Source organism: Eriocheir sinensis, chromosome 46 (assembly GCF_024679095.1).
Source record: "Eriocheir sinensis breed Jianghai 21 chromosome 46, ASM2467909v1, whole genome shotgun sequence".
Taxonomy (NCBI): Eukaryota; Metazoa; Arthropoda; class Malacostraca; order Decapoda; family Varunidae; genus Eriocheir; species Eriocheir sinensis.
The window spans coordinates 2,739,192-2,758,135 of NC_066554.1; the positions used below are offsets into that span (position 1 = coordinate 2,739,192).

Below are 18,944 nucleotides of genomic sequence, written 5' to 3' on the forward strand. Positions count from 1 at the left end.
TAATCTGCTATGTCTGGTTGTTTATATTTTATCATTCGTATGGTTTTCAAGGGTCGTTGGCAGAAGTTACTCAGCCTCACTTGCGGTTATTTTGTTCTGCCTCGTTTTCCTCGACATAGACTTTCTTTTCCCCTCGAAGCTCGTCATCTGCTGGCTAAAGTTACTCATTCTCGCTCTCGTTCATCTTGTCTCGTTTTCTTTCTCGTTCTGGGGGACTTCAATTTGGACTCTTTTCTTCTTGTAAGTCGTCATCTCTCCTGGCTTCTTTAATCCTCGTTAATCAGTCTCACTTTTGCTCATCTTGTTCTGGTTCTTTTTCTTTTTTTCATGTTTGGTGGATTTCAACTTGTTTTTCCTCCCCCTCCTAACCTGTCATGTCTTTTTGTTTATTTATTTTTCTTGGCGTATGGTTTTCAAGGCTCGTTTACGAAGAGTATTCAACCTCACGCTCATTTATCTTGTCCTAGTTTGTTTATTTTTTTTATATTTGTTGGGTATTTTAACTTAATCTCCCTCCTATATCACTCTACCCAGCACCTTTCTCATTTCTCTCCTACTTCCGTCTTTCTAAACCCTCTCATCTCTCTATCTCACCTTACTCTTCCCCTTGTCTTCTCCCTCTTATGCCTTATCCTCTTCTCGTACCGAAGTCATCTGTGGTTTTATAGCTACACGTACAAACCCTCGCACGTTCATTGTATTCTCCCTCGTACTCCCTCAAGCACGAGTCTGCCCTTTCCTCGTCGCCAGAGATGCCCCTCGCGCCCTTGACATTTAGCATTCCTCCAGCACGGTGCACCCCACGAGTCGACGCCCTCATTCAACCGCGAGTCACCCCTCCTCGCGACCTTCAGCTCCTCTTCAACCTCGCGGTGTTATATGATTGGGGGCTTTATTTGGCAGGTGTAGGGGCCCGTCCTATAAGATTTTGTCACTGGCCTGTTTTGTCTTGGTGTTTTAGAGAAGGATAAAGACATAGATCGATAAATGCCCGAAAGAAAGATAGATAGATATGTATATAGATAGATAGATAGGTAGGTAGATAGAGAGAAAAAGTTCGATATCAGTTGAATTATTAGTGTCTGTCCAAAGTCTTCCCTTAGATTATTGAAAACTCCTTTTTTTTCCTTTCTTCCTCTCTTCCACCTTCTCGTTCTCCACCACCTCCACCTCCTCCTCCATTTCCTCCTCCCCATTCCCTTCCCTCTCCTCCTCCATCCCCCTAATCTTCCTCCTTCTCCTTCTCCACCTAATCCCCCTCCTCCTCCTTCTAGTTCGTACCATTAATCCAGTTCGGCCAAGGCGCCACTCACCTCACTCTCGGCCGCTGCTGGGTTCTCTCCTCCTGAATATTCATGGCCGAAGCCGCCGCCCCGCCGAAGTATCCATCTTCTTCCCTCCCCGGGCCTGTGTGGCGGGCTGACGGGTGGCTGTGTTTCCCTGCCATCAGAGAGTGTGCGATTAAACTCCTGCTACACAAATACTCCTTCTCTTGGTTCTGCTGTTGCCTTTCCTTTTCTGATTCTCTTCTCCATGGGTCTTTGTATCTTATCACCCCAGTTTTATTTTATTTTTCTCTAATTTTTCCCTCTCGTTGGTTTCTTGGTTTCTTTCTACAACTCTTATTCAATTTTCATCCTTCTTTTGTTGTATTTTGATCATGTTCGTCCTTCTCTTGTTCTTATTCTAACTTCTATTTCTTTTATTACTTTTCCTTTTTCCTCCCTCTGCTCCCTCTCCTCACCGTCCTCCTGTTTCCCTATTCCTCATCTTCTTATGCTTTCAATACTTTTCCTTCTCCTCGTCCCTCTCTTCTCCCTGCACCTCCCCTTCTCCACTCCTCTTCCTCCCCCTCCTCGTTTCTCTCTTCTTCCTGCACCTTCCTGCACTCCTCTTCTTCTTCCTCCTACTCCTCCTCGTTCCTCTTTTCTTCCTGCACCTTCCCTTCCAATCCTCTTCCACCATCTCTTCCTCCTCTTTCCTCTCATCTTGTTGCACTTTCCCTTACCCCAGTCCTCTTCCTCCCCCTCCTCGTTCCTCTCTTCTTCCTGCACCTTCCCTTCCTCCTCCTCCTTCTGCTCGCTCCCGAATGCATATATTTGATTTTCTTTCTCAGTTCAATGGATGTGAAGTTGATCCGCCTGAAAATGTCATCAGGTCTGTTTGATATTTTTTTTATCATTTTTTTTTTTCATATATTTTCGGCATCTCCCTACGGGTTATCCTACAATATCCTTTGGCTCTCCCTTTGATCCTTACCTTTACTCCTCGTCTCCTTTGTTTCTTCTTCATCTCCTTCCTCTGTCTCTGGAATTATTCTGCATCTCTATTTCCCTCTTGTGTTCTTTCTCATTCTCGTTTATTTATTTCTGTCCTCCGTATCTTCCACCTCCTCCTTCTCTTCCTCATGCACCTCCTTCTCATACCTTTCCTCTTCCTCCTCTTCTTGCTGCTGCATCCTCATCCTCAAACCCCCATCAAAGGCGCGTCCACCCTCGGCCCCACTCTGCACCATAAAGGAATCAGGGACTGGATCTGCAAGGCGGACAAATTCATCTTCACCTCTTCAGCTCTTCACCGTCTTTACATATACTGAAAGAACTCTGCGATTACTATATGCATTGCTGTAAACAGACGTCCTTGAGGATATAATGGTCTGTGAAATGAGGTCGTTGTACGCTGCTTTCCTGTATAGTGAAAACTCCAAAGAAAAATATAATAATCGTGACTTAATAAGTGTAATGAATCTGCTGTTTTTTGATCATTTATTATTTTATTTATTATTTTTTTATCATTTTTTTTCCTTTCTCCATCTCTCTTCCTCCTTCTCGTTCTCCACCACCTCTACCTCCTCCTCCATTTCCTCCTCCCCCTTCCCTTCCCTCTCTTCCTCCATCCCCCTAATCTTCCTCCTCCTCCTCCTCCTCCTCCTAATCCCCCTCCTCCAAGTTATAGCAAAAAAGTTTTTGTGTGAAGAACGTTAGCAATAGTGGGTTGTAAATAAAAGAAAATCCAAACGCTATGTAACTAATGACTGATGTTTATTTGCATTATTTTCTCAATCCTTAGATGTCACCAATTTCCTTTTAAATCTATTTCCTAGCCCTCACGATATAATTACCTCCATATTGGTGTTCCTCTGAATCTTCCTTAATGTACTTAACCTTGTAGAATTTTAGGAGTCCCTTTCAGCCTAAAGCTCAGGAGTATTGCCCCTATTTACCCCCTTTATTAACTGTTCAAACGAGTGGCTATTTTTAAACGTCCAAGCTAATCTCCTCAACCTAAGAAAGTTAACCCTACCTTGGAGCACGATACACTATGAAAACGGTCTCTAAAACACACCCTATACACATGTTCAAGCGTCCATTTTCTTTAATATTCGCTCGTGTTCTCTTCTATCGTTCGTAAAGTGGCTGGTTACTTTTAGGGCGAGGGTACTAGTACTAGGATGGAGGGTTTATTTATTTTGTCTGTGTCCTCTCTCTCTCTCTCTCTCTCTCTCTCTCTCTCTCTCTCTCTCTCTCTCTCTCTCTCTCTCTCTCTCTCTCTCTCTCTCTCTCTCTCTCTCTCTCTCTCTCTCTCTCTCTCTCTCTCTCTCTCTCTCTCTCTCTCTCTCTCTCTCTCTCTCTCTCTCTCTCTCTCTCTCTCTCTCTCTCTCTCTCTCTCTCTCTCTCTCTCTCTCTCTCTCTCTCTCTCTCTCTCTCTCTCTCTCTCTCTCTCTCTCTCTCTCTCTCTCTCTCTCTCTCTCTCTCTCTCTCTCTCTCTCTCTCTCTCTCTCTCGCCCCCTCACCACCTGTCTTCGCTTAAAATAGCCAAAACACATTCCCAAAATACACTTGCTGCTCATTCGCCCTTCTTTCCCTCCCCTTCCTCCCCTTCATTCCCTCTTATCCTCTTTCCTTCTTTATATCATTCCCTTTCCCTCCTCATTTCCTTTGATCTCTTCTACCTCCTCCGTTGCTTCCTTCTCTAACTCCTTCTCCTACTCCTCCTTTTCTCCTTTCTCTCTTCTCTTTCCTTCGTTCCTTTATCTTTTCTTTGCTCTTCTCGTTCTCATTCTTCTCTCTTCTATCGTCCTTTCATCTCTACCGTCTGTTCTTCTCTTATTTCTCTCTTTTACTCTTTCGTTGTTCTTATTCTCTTCACCTTTTCCCTCCCTTTCGTTCCTTCGTTTTCAGTTTGCCCCTCTCATTCTCATCCTCCTTTTTACCATCATTCCTTCATCTCGGCTTACTTTCTATCTTTTCTTTTCCATTTTTCTCATTCTCTCCACTCCTCTCTTCTTTCCTTCATTTCTTCAGCTTCTGTTTATTCCTCTCGTCTTCATCCTTCTCTCAACTAAATTCCTTCATCTCTATCTTTTTGTACCTTACCTCTGTTTTCTCTCCCCGTCCTTTTTCTATTTTCCTTGATCCTAATAGACAGCTTCTTCCTCCCCTTTCCTTTTTTTCCCAACCATTTTCTTCCCTTTCCCTCCTCCCCATCTCATCCACCCCTCCCTCCTCCTTCTTTTTCGTCTCTCTCCTCTCCTCTTTTCCTATATTATATGCCTTATTTAATCCTCATGTTTTCTCCTCTCCTCCATTTCCTACAGTTTACTTCTCCTCTTCCCTTTCTCCTTTCCTTTTTATCCTGATTTCCTTTTCTTACCCCTCTTTCCTCTTTAATCATCCCTTCTTTTTTTTCTCTCATCTCCCTTTCCTTCTTCTCTCCATATTTTTTCCTCTCCTGTGTTTTTTTTTCACGAATACCCATTCCCTCCTATAAACTACTTCCATTTTTTCTTTCCCCTTCTCCTCTTCTCTCCCTCTAACCCTTCCCTCTTTCCCTTCATTACCTCTCCCTCTCCCTTTCTTCCTCTCAGCCGTCCCTTTTCTCTCCCTTCCTCCCCATTCTCTCAATGTCTCTCCCCTTCTTAGACTCCATTCATTCACCCCTCTCTCCAAACTTCCTTCCCTCTCTCTCTCTCTCTCTCTCTCTCTCTCTCTCTCTCTCTCTCTCTCTCTCTCTCTCTCTCTCTCTCTCTCTCTCTCTCTCTCTCTCTCTCTCTCTCTCTCTCTCTCTCTCTCTCTCTCTCTCTCTCTCTCTCTCGCTCTCGGTCTCTCTCACCCCCTCCTCCCCTATACTTCACCAATGTTTTCTTTCCTCTTTTTACACTTAGAAATGAGAAGAGTCTCTGATTGGTTTGTAAAGCCTTCCTGTTGCCTTAAGAGTAACGGCTGAGTGGAGGCTTCTAGGGGCGGTGGTGGTATGAGTGTGTGTGTGTGTGTGTGTGTGTGTGTTTGTATGGATACCTGTACAAATGGGTGTCATTAATTATTAGTAGCAATGATTAAGGGATGAGTTATGAATATTATGGGATTTAGGATTTGTGTTTGTTACTGTGTGTGTGTGTGTGTGTGTGTGTGTGTGTGTGTGTTTGTGTGTGTGTTACGATGACAGTCACATTACAAGAGTTATACATATGTCTAATTTGAGGAGAAGGAATGAAAGTACCCCCCCCCAAAAAAAATACTGAAATGAAGGGATGGTAGGTAAACGGGAGAAAGGAAAATAGGGGGTTAGAGAGGACACTAAGGCGCCAAAGTCGAATAATGGATTGGTTCTGGTGTTTCGTTACGCAAAGAGGTGGACGCAATAGGATAAGGTACACGAAACACATGACATCAACATCTATTTAAACAACATGAGATAACTACCTTTCCACTGATGAAGTTTGTGTGATTGTAGTTATTGTCTCAAGTCATCTAAATTAAGACCTTGAACATCACCTCGCGATCCGTACATCACCACTGCGTTGACATTGTGTAGACAGAGACACCACAGCCTACCATCACCACCTCAACCACCACCACCACCACCAGCCTCACCTCTACCCCGACCTCTTATTTTGCCTGCCCTGAAGACTTGATTAATTGCACGCATCACCGGTGACGTAAAGACATGCCGCGGCTCATACTTTGGCTGTGAGGGCGGCCAGCGTGCGCCATCCATCATACTAGTACTTGGGGGAGGCTGTTCTGCGGGTCAGGCGGGGCGGGGCGAGGCGTCTTACACGATTATAACTTTGACCCGCTAGTTTCCTCGGGCTAATCGTGTTTCTGGGCCCCGAAAGCGAACCGTTCATCAGAGTGTTGTCATCCCCTTCCTTTAATGTTAACTTATTTAGCTCTGAGGATGTAAGCAGATGAGTGGGGAAGGAACATATTCAACATACATAAGTTTGATATGTGAAAAGGGCCAATGATATGGGTGATTTTTTACAGCAAGGGTGGAAGGTCAAGGGCAAAAAATCACAAACAGCAACAAAACAAGCCCGCAAGCCGCTGCCCCCCAAAAAACAAAATAGAACGAATATAATTTTTCTGAACTTATAGAACGAAAGGGAAGAAGAGTCAATTTCGGGTGTAGCAAATGTGTAGCGTTGACATTTACGGAGATGAATAATAAATACCAGCGTCATGTTATACTTTATCACAAATGTATGAAATGCGTTTGTAGATTAGGCGGTGATGGTGTTGGTTACTGTGAAAGTTTTAAAAGTTTAGTTGGAAAGGGCGGATGGGAGGAGAGAAAATGGGACAGAGGCTGGGGGAGAAAAGATATGAGGCTGGTGTGTGAGTGAGCCGCCCGGGGCCTCCATGTAAACAAGTGTTGCGTTGATCATCTGGTTACGCCACGTTTGGCAGGTGGACGTCAAGACCACACACAGCTGAGGACAGTCACTCTACGGCTTGACTATGCCTCCTTCACCTCTCATAACTTCTGCCTGCCGAAAATATAATTGTGCTTCATCGAAATCAGTACAGTTTCATAAAGTGTGCATAGCTTCCCTTCAGCAGTCCTCATCCTCGGCCATCAGCTATCGTCTCTTTGCTATCTCCTCGTCGTCATTACAGGCCGCCACCTTCGCCACCGCCGGCCATATCTGCTGAAAATATAATTGGCCACCTTCAAAATCAGTACAGTTTCATAGTGTGCATAGCTTCCCCTCAGTAATCCTGGTCCCCGTTCATGAGCTATCCTCCCCTTCCTTCTCACCGTCATAACGGGCCGCCACCCTCGCCACCGCCGGCCATGTCCACCACGACCCCGCTGACTCGGCTCTGCACTGACCCAATTCACTTTCATCTTCCCTTCCGCGTCCCTCGCCCTCGTCCCCTCTGCGCCGTGTTTACCCGCGGCGTGGCCCCTCCGTCACCCCAGCGCCGAGCATCCCTCGCACTCACATGTCAAATACTGACAAATGGAGGTCCTCTGCCGACTGCCAGACAAAAGTATCATGAGCGTTCAACAAGCTGACGCCTAGCTGACCTGTTTGTCGGTGTGATGTAGTGCATCGTCCATATTTCGATTTGCATTGCATTCGTGTCTGTTTGTTTGTTTGTTTGTGTGTGTGTGTGTGTGTGTGTGTGTGTGTGTGTGTGTGTGTGTGTGTGTGTGTGTGTGTGTGTGTGTGTGTAATAATAATAATAATAATAATAATAATAATAATAATAATAATAATAATAATAATAATAATAATAATAATAATAATAATAATAATAATAATAATAATAATAATAATAATTGTGTGTGTGTGTGTGTGTGTGTGTGTGTGTGTGTGTGTGTGTTTGAGTGTATGCTGGTGTGTTTGTATGTGTGTTTGAAAGCAAATACGTAAAAAGAAACAGGGGGATTGGGAACGGGGTCTGACAAATCTGTGGGAGGGTTGGGGGAAGGTGCTTGTGAGGTGGGGTGGGGAGTGCAGTGTGATGGTGCCGGGATTTTTTTTTTTTTTTTTTTTTTTTTTTTTTTTTTTTTTACGTCGTGGCCTATTGCGCCGGTAGGCTTCTTCCCGGTGGATCCTGATGGTCTGCCCAAGGCTTCTTCCCGGTGGGGCCTGATGGTCGGCCCAGCCCGTTCTGGCGCAAGGTAGTGTTTATAGTGGCGCCATCTTGCATTGGCTCATGCTACCCTCCCGGAGCTCATCTTTAATCCTAGAATCTAGAGTCCGGGTTGATAGGTGGTCTTCTGAACAGCATGTGGGTAGTTTTAAGCCACTCGGCGGCGGCTGAAAAATTCCAGCTTGGTGGCACCGGGCGGGGACTGGACTCGCGTCGTCCTGAACGCGGGGCCGTCTCGCTATCCATTCAGCCACCGCCTCCCCAGGGTGTGTGTGTGTGTGTGTGTGTGTGTGTGTGTGTGTGTGTGTGTGTGTGTGTGTGTGTGTGTGTAGTGCGATACTCTGAAGAAGACACTCATTTGATAGACTGATTAAGGTAGCCATTTTGATGTTGAGAGGTTGAATGCTCACACACACACGAAAAAAAATCAAACAAAATCCTTTCCTCTGTGATTGCCTCAAAACCGTACCTGGAATTGGACCGTTACGAAGTAGGTTGCAATGTTGGTTACCATTGAAACGTCTTGTTTCCTGTTTGGGGCTTGGTTTAAAAGTAGGCCACTTACCCCGCTCCCACGCTCGTGAACATGCCGAACGTACGAGTAGTGTTCATCGATGCCTGGGCCAACAGGTGTGTGTGGCGCCGCCCCGCTTGGAGGTGATAGGGTTTTCATGGAGTGTTGGAGTCATGGTGGGGATGGTTTCCTGTTAAAAAAAATAACGTAGCTTCGGAAATGGCTTCTCCTTCACTTCTCTTTAGATGAGGATATTCATTTTAAAACTACATAATAAAGCAAGCACATCATTTTCGTATATTCACTATTCGTTGACGTTTGAACAACATCCTGTTGTTTCTGTATACTTGAAACATATGATTCCTTAATTGTAGAGTCGCATTCAGAGAAAATGGAGTCAATTGTCGGGCTTGCACGTGTCTGGCTAATGAAATGTGTGCTATTTGTACCGTAGACTAATATATGCTTCATACCTGGACAGTAGTGTAAGTTGTAAATTGATTGTAAGACAAGTCATGATAGATATACTCATTCAGTTGCCGCTACGCGTTGGCTTTCCAATCTGAGGGCATTGTGGCGTGAAAGAAACAGCAAGGATACGCGCCGAGGAGCACGGGCACGGAGCTTGGGTGTACGAACCACTACAAGCGACCCTTAGGAAAGAGTTCATGAGTAGAGGCACAGAGTGCATGTTTTGGCTACAAGAAATAGGGTCATAAATAAGATCCATGGGGCATAAGAGCTTGACCACGGAGCAGCGTATCGGGTACTGATCTTTTAATATTCTGTGCAAGGGATGGGCATGGACAAATGGTATGTTGTATAGCAAGTTCAATATTTATTTAGTATTTTCTTAGTATTTGGCTATAATGTATAAGGAAAGTGTGTAATGGTAGTGAGAAGTGTTCAGCTTGAAGCGCTGTTTGCCGCGTTGTAAGTGGCGGCCTCGGCAACAATGGTCGCCGCTCGGGGCCGCTGCTACACGCCTGTGTCAGCCGCTTACGCCCACGCCGAAAGTTGTGAAAGTCAAGAAAGAGAAACATTTTCCTAAACTAAAACATCATTAGTTTGCTTTAACAAGGCCCCCCGCACGACAAGTTTCTTGAGTGTATTCACTATGAAAACTTACATATTTTTATGTAGCACCATTTGTAAGTAATGGTGTCTGTTTTGGAAGAGTATCATATTTAAGTGTTGATTTCTGGTTACAAGATTTTAAATTACTAATATATTTTATTTTCCTTCCAGGTAAGTACACGTGCACTGCCTCCCGTCCTGTAGCGTGAGTCTGTCTGGCGGCGGCTTCAACACAGGTGAGGCAGAGCGGCCGGCCCTCCACCCGTACCCGGCCGGCCCTCCCCCTCGCCTGGCCGCCACTCACCGCCTAATGTGTCGTCAGCGGTGATGTCTTGGTCGTCAGCCTCCATCGGCCAAGTATTGACTGGGGGACACATTGCCTCTGTTTGACACTTGTTACTGTATATGTTTGTATTGGCGGAGTGATTGCCTCGGTGAAAACAGACAACACATTCTTAAATATTGGCTGTAGGACACGTTGCAGGCTTTTCGATCAGTTGTTACCGTTCACTGGGCTTGTGTCGGCATGAATTATCGGAAACAGGCCGACGGTCAGACCCCCAATCAGTGTTGCAAGTGAAGTTTGTGATTAGATCTCGGCAGATTTCGGTAGGATATTAACCAAGGGTGTTCTTTTAAAGTCTCGGCAATAATACATATCTGTTGTTCATTATGAAAGACGAGAAAATGCATAGTTTGAATTTTGGGGCATCGGTTTGTTCTCTCGTTGCCTCTGTGTTCACTCCCTTTCCTTCTCGGTTTTCATAAAAATTGTCTATCACGCTAATTACAAAAGATGAGAAGCTCTATATAACAGTGTCAGAAACATACTTTACGTTTTTGCGTTGCCACTGGGCTTCTTTCAAGTCAGTTTCTTAATCATCATGGGTTTTCGCTTCTAAACTCATTAATGAATTTCCTGAATATGAAGAAATTTATACACGACGTATCATGTTAGAGCAGATGTATGACTTGTTTGTAAATAAATGATTACGCGGATTATTCTTTTCATTGTGTATTGCACTACCACTATAATGATCAGCAACTTAATTCAATTCACTTCGTTTAATAAAACCTCGCCATAACCAACACAACAGCCCCAACCAGTCACTACCACCCCCAACAGCATCGTCTCTACCACCACAACGCAGCCATGCCCTCACCACCACCTGCATCAGCAATACACAACGCCATCACTCTATTTTCAGGCATATAGAGTATTGCCGCAGCCTCAGGGGCAGCACTAATGGACACACAAACATAACCTTACTCGAGCACGTATATCCGAGCCTCCCTCCAGCGTGAAACATCAAGCGACGAGCCAACGAGCCTACATATGATTTTTTTTCTCTCTTTGTGAGAAGGAATTTGAAGAGTTCATTCCCATTCAGCAATCTGTACCCGTAGTTTATTTTTGTAATATGGAAGCGCTCTAGGATTCCTTACACACGACCCTTATAGGGTCTAAAGGTAAATGAATTAACGACCTTTTGCTCAGGTATGAATTAAAGGCAAAATATTTCAGATGTAGTGCAAAATAATTTATAAAATAATTTACAGAGAGATACCTTCACAGAGGTAGAAAATCAGCCTAGGTCATTGCCTTGGGTGATTAATGGCACTTAAATACAAATAACTACAATTTATGTATTATATCACCGCACAAAAGAACATATCTCCTCGGGAAGTTTCATTCTCTGTTTTCAAACTGTATCATTCGACGCTGCAGCACCGATAAGGTTGATGCCTTAACGACGATGAAGGTTTTGATAAATTTTTAGCTTCCATTTGTTGATTTTTAGAGTACTTGCAACGAGTGTCACACGTATGTCGGCATAAGGCATCATAATACTCACATGCATGATCATAATAACCTTCGCTGACTCAGATGGGTGTTTTGAGTGTTCAGTAAAATATATTGTATAGTACAAGGAATGACATTTTACTATGCGCTAATGTCACAAACAAAACCGTCCTAACAACACTTCCTGTATGAATTTTGCACTGATTTATTTTAGTCTCATTTCCCAACCTTGCGCCAAGCCACGCAGCAAGGACTGGGTCAAGTGTGCGGCCCTCCAGCCCGCCGCCACTCAGCCCCGCCCATTGATTACTATTAAAGGCGTGAAGCCATTCTTTCTGTTTTGGGAGGCGGGTCTTGCTATCCTCCTCAGCACACAGGACAAATATATTCTTCGCCTAAAACAAGCGAGTAACGATTTCCGATAACCGCGAAATGAAGATGACAAGGATCCCACGGCTTGGGGTTTCATTATTTGGTATCTATTTCGGTGCCGCAAGACCAAAACAAAGAGAAAAGCAGGGAATGAAAACAAGTAACAAATATACAAACCGAACACGTTAACCTTCAGACACGTTGTTTCCTTCTCTTAGCTCCTCATGACACCACGCCTTCAGGTCGAATTGTGTTCTAACCATATTTGCATCTCGACACTAAAACGAAGGAAAAAGGAGATTTTGGCCTCGAGTGTAAGTACTGACACTCATTATTTTCGTAGGTAAGCTTTCTCATTTTAAAGAACGCCACAATCGAGTTTCACTATTTTGGTTCCGCTTCTACACCACAAGAAAAAAATAAAGAATAAAAACGAGCATCATAGAGTTATAGAAACCGCAAGTGTGATATCTTAAGAATCACGTACTTATACTTAAGATCCAGTGCTGTTTTAGATTTAGGAATTGAAAATGGGTATCACGGAATTATATAAACCAGAAGTGCAACATCTTAAGACTCACAATCTTTTCCTCAAGCTTCAAAACTTCCCTATGACACTAGAGCGACAAACCTCTCCTAAACTGTGTCACCATTTCTTAGCGTAACTACACGAGTGGAGATTGTGTCGCTTCGTCCTTCACTTGTTCTCACTATATTCCGCGTTAACATATAGTATTCTTGCCCGTGCTCGACTGTCCCTTGTTGTAGTGGTGAGGGGGCGCATCTGTTCCCGCCTGCAGCCTCCGTTTCTTCCTCCCTTTCATCCCTGCTCATCAACCTCCTTCCTTTGACCGTCATTGTTCCAGCGTCCTTCGTTCCCTTTGTTCTCGCTCCTGTCCGTCTCACCCCCACGCCCTGCCTTCACGCCGTTGTTGTTGTAATTCATTCGCAAGCACGCAAGCATCCATTCATTTGTTCGCCTTACCTTTATTCCATTATATTCATTAGTATTTATCACATTCTGAGTTCGATGTAGTCCCTATGTTATGAATTACATGGCATAGGTTCTTGTGTTAGTTCATAATTTCCTTACTACTGCATCTAAACTGTTTTTCATACCTCTGTCAGTCATTTACTAACCTATCAATCATGCAGTCACTTTCCTATATCATCATATCCATCTAATTTATCTCCTCTCTTGATGCTCTATTTCACATACCTTCTATTCTACTTTCCATTCACTTTCTAGAGCACACGTAAACAGTAACAGGTAACACACACACACACACACATATAAACACAACACAGGTTTACGTACATTTACCTTCCCATCCTTTCAACCCGTTCTCTTCCTCTCCTTACATCAGCATCCCACGCCGCCTCAGCTTCCCCGTGGCACCCTTTCCCCTGCTCCTCGCCTCCCCTCGCTGCAGCACCCTCACCTCTCTCTCCTTACGGCCCTTTCATCGCCCCTTTCTGCCCCCTCTACGACCACAGGGTAATGCCGGAGGAGAGCAATGGTGGTCTCTCTTTCGCTTACATTCTCTCTCTCTCTCTCTCTCTCTCTCTCTCTCTCTCTCTCTCTCTCTCTCTCTCTCTCTCTCTCTCTCTCTCTCTCTCTCTCTCTCTCTCTCTCTCTCTCTCTCTCTCTCTCTCTCTCTCTCTCTCTCTCTCTCTCTCTCTCTCTCTCTCTCTCTCTCTCTCTCTCTCTCTCTCTCTCTCTCTCTCTCTCTCTCTCTCTCATCGATCTCGCGACCAGGTCCTCCAAGAAGCTGACGGGACACCTTGCTACTCCTCTTCCTCCTCTTCCTCTTCCTCTTCCTATTCCTCCTCCTCCTCTTCCTCCTCTCATCTGTCCCCGGCCTACTTACCCCATTCCTCTGCTCTCTCCACCTCCTTACCTCGTCCTCCTCCTCCTCCTTCTTCCTTTTCTTCTGCTTATCCATCTCCTCCTCCTCCTCATCTTTTGTCTCCCGTATATCTCCGTGAAAGTAAATGTCTTGTGAAATGTGTCAGCCGCGTACGTCCAAAGAAACAAGCATGAAATCACTGTCTGTGTGTGTGTGTGTGTGTGTGTGTGTGTGTGTGTGTGTGTGTGTGTGTGTGTGTGTGTGTGTTTGTTTGTGTGTGTGTGTGTGTGTGTGTGTGTGTGTGTGTGTGTGTGTGTGTGTGTGTGTGTGTGTGTGTGTGTGTGTGTGTGTGTGTGTGTGTGTGTGTGTGTGTGTGTGTGTGTGTGTGTGTGTGTGTGTGTTTTGGGGACACGAGTACGTTTGACATACACACACACACACACACACACACACACACACGCAATAAAGAGTGTGTAGTGCTTGAACCTTTTACGCTTTCTTTTTTTCTATATTTTTGTTTTTGTTTTCTTTTGTTTTCACTTTTTCTTTCCCCCGCTTTCTTCTGTATTTCTAGGTTTTCTTTTTTCCTCGTTATTTTACGCTGAGTTTGCAACGTTCTCATCCTGGTGGGCTATTTTTCTTGTTATTTATAGTTTGTGTTTAAAATGGTAACTTTCTTCTTGGCGTTTTACTTCTGTTTGCCTCTTATTTTTTTCCTATTTTTCATATGAATTTTATCCTTCACTCTATTCACATTTCTTTTATTTTATAGTATTTTATCATCTCAGGATTTGCGCCTATCTATATTCTAGCGCATTAATTTAATCATTTATGTTTTATTTTTAACTATATTTTTCATTGTCTGGTGCACATGTAACCTTGCTCCCACGTATCTCAATTTGTTTTATTTGTCTTTTATTTGCCTATGAGATATTTAATGCTCCCCACTTTCTCATCAAATAAGCTTCATGTTCATCACTTTCTCGTCCATATCATTTACATTATAATATCTTACACACCTTGTACACTTTAATAACTTTCAATTTTATCTACTCTACCATCACTTTCTATTTCTGTGATTACTGCATCGATTATACATACCCCTTGCTCTTGACTTTCATCTTATCTGAGTGTATTTAATTAATATTTTTCTGTTACTGCAATATTACTTTCATTAATTTTATTGCTTCTTGTATGGCATCACAATGTAGTCGTTAATCGTTCCACATCAGTTTTATCATCTCATTAATTCGATTTTTATCTCATATCATCTAGCTTTTTGTCATATCTGAGTTGATTTTTTTCTCTTTACTATTGTGGAACCTTTTTTTCTATTATTTTACAGCTTCTATCTCATACTTTTATTGCTTATTTTCTGATCTCATTGTATATCAGCGTTATTTTGAGTTTGACTGTTTCTATCTTTATCCCACTCGACGCTATTCTGTGTTATTACATGCTCAGCCAAGGCAGGCAAAGGTTAGCCCGGCATCAAATCAATCACCAAACATGTTTACAAAGGTTGGATGGACATCAAAGCGATATTTCCATGAATTCGTAGGAACAACACGGTTAATCTTGCCTCCGGACCGAATGGCATAATTTGTTTTTCTTTGTTCACTTTTTAGGGGGGCATTAGGTTTTGAAATGCCAATAATTACAAAGAGTAGCGAGTTATAAGGTTACTGAATGTTTTGGCCTCATCTTACCTTAATTTTTGGATTTTTTTTAGGTACACTGCCGACATGGTTATTGCTTAATCTATCTATCTCTGTCTATCTATCTATCAACCTACATCCTTTCCCCTTCCCGAACCTTTCTCTCACACCTTTCTCATCGTGCTCCTCTTCCTGCCACACGTTCCCATAAGAGGTGTTCCATGTTCTTTATCTCTCTTTCTATATGTATGTTTATCAATCTATATTTTCCCCCTCCCTATTGTTTTTTGTCACGGCCTCGGACCCTTTCTTTCTCCCTATCTTCCCCCACACTCCCCATCAGACTTACTATGTTTATTACTTTATCAATATATATTTACGTCTACTACCTATTTGTTTTCTCTTTCATATTCTTCCCACTCACTCCTTCCACCCAGCTGTCTCTACATCCTCCCAGTCACTACCCATAAGAATTGGCCATATTTTCTTTCTTATCTATCTATCTATATGTCTATATGTACATCTCTATCATTTATATATCCTTCCCCCTCAACATTCTTCCACTCACTTTTCCCTCCCCATCTTTCTCCTCATCTTACTTTACATACTTACTTTAACTAACCGCATCTACATCCATCTATCTATATTCATCCCCACTCCCACTTCTATCCATGTGTTTACGTAGTATTTTTCCCCCTTCCCATTCTTCCCCTCACGCCTTCCTCCCCATCCATGCTTCTCCTCATCCCCCATTACTCTCCCCCTAAGAGGTGTTCCATTTTCCATCCCTTTAGGAGTAACAAGCAGCGCCGCGCCCTAACGAGCCGCGGACAAAAGGCGGTGTTAATGAGCTTTGTCCTTTATTGACTCTGAATATCTGGAAGCCTCTTGGCGGGATTAAAAAGAAGCCGTGTACGTGATAGGCCGCGGGCAGGTGTGTGTGTGGGGTGGGGTGAGGGGAGTGTGAGGGTATGTGTCTGTAGGGGGGGGGGATAGTGTGTGTGTGTGTGTGTGTGTGTGTGTGTGTGTGTGTGTGTGTAGTTTTGTTGTTAAAATCGTGCTTTAATGTTTTTGTTTACTCCCATTTCCATTTTATTTACCATGCTGTTTTATTGTGTTATCTTATTTTATATTTATTTTATTGTTTTCATTGTTTTTTTTATTGTTTACTCCTATTTTTTTTTACTTTATTCACCTTTCTTTTTTTTATTATTTTATCTTGTTTTTCCATGTTTTTGTTTTTTTTGTTTTTTTAATCAGTCAGCTCTAGATTATGTCCGGTAACTCCACGTCGCTCTAACTCTATGTCACTGATTTTTTTTTAATCATTTTTATCTATCCTTTTCCTTCAATAACTCTACATCGTTGTGTCGTACGCGCATCTAATATATCAGAGTTTTCTTTTCATTACAAATTTTCTTCATTCTTACTTTTTACCTTAACCTACATGTTGCTAGTTTTTTTTGTCCTTATCTTTTTTTGTTATCCTTTTTCTCTAACAGCTCTACATCATCGTGTCATGGTTCTTATCTTTTTTTTGTTATCCTTTTTCTCTAACAGCTCTACATCATCGTGTCATACTAGCATCCAATATCACAGTTTTCCTTTTTCAGTTACTAATACTCTCCTCCGTAATGACTGTTTCTCGGCTCCGTAATCGCGAGAATGCCTTCATACCCCGAGAGCACATTACCTTGGGCGACACGCGAGGAGGAGGAGGAGGAGGGAAGAAAGAAAGAGAGTGGGGAAAGAAAAAGGACCAGAAAAAAGTATGGGAGGGAGCGAGGAGAATAAAACCTTGTAGTACCTGGATATAGTAGGAGAGAGGAGGAGGAGGAGGAGGAAGAGGTAAGGAGTGAATGGGACTCAAGAGGGAAGGGAAAGAAGTACCTGGAAGAGCAGTGAGAAGTAGGTGAAAGAGAGAAAAGAAAAACAAAAAAGAGGAGAGAGAAGAGGAAGGGAAGAGTAGAAGAGAGAGAGAGAGAGAGAGAGAGAGAGAGAGAGAGAGAGAGAGAGAGAGAGAGAGAGAGAGAGAGAGAGAGAGAGAGAGAGAGAGAGAGGAGAACAGCCGGAGTACTGAAGTTCATGGATGTGATTTAGTAGCAAAACTTGTGGGAGATGAAGAGGAAAAGATGGGAAAGGAGGAAGAGGACGGGGAGAAGGAAGAGGAGAAGGAGGAGGAGGGGGAGGAGGAGGAGAAGAAGGAGGAGGAGAAATTAGGAGATATAAAGCGTTTTTGATTAGGTATGTTAACCTTAGAGAACAAGAACGAAAGGGAAAGGAGGGGAACAGTGAGCTAAAAGAAAATAAAGAAAATAACAAGTAAAAGAAAAACAACAACAAAAAAGAAAAGTTATCGTAATGAGGAACCGAACGGACAAAAAACAGTAAAAAATATGAAGAATAAATGTTTAGATAATTAGAACAAAGAGAAGTAGGAGGAAGAGGATGAGGAAGAGGAGGAGTGAAGGAGATGAAAGGAGAGGTCTGAAGTGTTGAATGTGTGGAGAGGAAGGGGAAAGGAGATGAATGGAAGACAATGCGTTGGGTCATCATAAGATACAGAAAAAAATGGAAGGGAGGGAGAGACCAAGTGATGTGGAGATGAGGGAGGCGGAGAGAGAGAGAGAGAGAGAGAGAGAGAGAGAGAGAGAGAGAGAGAGAGAGAGAGAGAGAGAGAGTATGTGGCAAAACCTCTCCTTGACACTAGATAAAGAACAACTTGGATCCTAGATGGACAGAGGCAAGAAAAGAAACGGACCAAAAACGAAAAGGAGTATTTTTTTTTTTGCCGTGAAACTGCTCCCTTTACTGAAAAAAAAAAGAGAAAAGAAAATGAAAGGAATGGAGACTGATATGAAGTTGGGAAGGGATAGGGGACAACCAGAGAGAGAAAGAAGGTCCTTGTAAAAAATGGGAGAAAAGGAAAGGATGGGAGACTGAGGTAAAGTTAGGATTGGCCACGAGGAGACAGCCAAAGAGAGAGAGAGAGAAAGAAGGGTCCTGTAAAAAAATGGGAGAAAAGGAAAGGATGGGAGACTGAGGTAAAGTTAGGAAGGAATACGAGGAGACACCAAGAGAGAGAAAGAAGGTCCTTGTCGCTACCTGCATCTTCCGCTTGTTCGTCTCTGCACCAACCTGACCTTCTGTCCGAGGAGCTGCCCGGCGCTATTAATAGAAAGGATCGAAGGCCGCCGTCACCGAGAGAGAGAGAGAGAGAGAGAGAGAGAGAGAGAGAGAGAGAGAGAGAGTGAGAGTGAGAGACTAACTTGAGAGCAACTGACAAACTCCAGATCGAGGTTGTGAGTATCCCCGAACAAGAGTAAGGAGTCGTGTGTCTTGATTTAGCGGGCACCTGGAACGGATGGGGTGACGTGGGAAAACAGCTAGAGGTGTGGGTGTGGTCGTTGGTGTGTATGGGTGGTTGGGTGTGGGTGTTGGTATGGGTGTGATTGTTGGTGTGAGGGGTGTTAGAGGTGGTGTTGGGGTGTGGGGTTGTGGGGGAAGGTGTGTGTAGGTGTGTAGGTGGGTGTGAATGTGTGTCGGTCTGTATTGTATGTTGATCTATGTCCACGAACTCGATCTCTACATATTTATCAACCACTTACAAGAACGATTTTCACTACTAATCCATTATATTCAAGAAAGGTCAGAAGCCATAAATAGTGCATCCGATACAATACTAAACACAAACAACGCCAAAGAAGAAAACTATCCACCATATCATAGTAGGTAGCTCAGTAACAGGAGACGGTCAGTGTGTATATCCCGCCATAATCC

The 18,944-nt window shown here is 43.4% G+C and overlaps 1 long non-coding RNA gene across 1 annotated transcript in view; it reads left to right on the top strand.

The window, feature by feature from the left end:
• LOC126980988 (uncharacterized) overlaps positions 1-10,473 on the top strand; it is a 78,420-nt gene extending 67,947 nt beyond the window's left edge. The window contains exon 3 of the long non-coding RNA XR_007733694.1: positions 9,652-10,473. This is a non-coding gene — a long non-coding RNA (uncharacterized LOC126980988). The remainder of the gene's footprint in view (positions 1-9,651) is intronic.
• Positions 10,474-18,944: the final 8,471 nt, after the last annotated feature.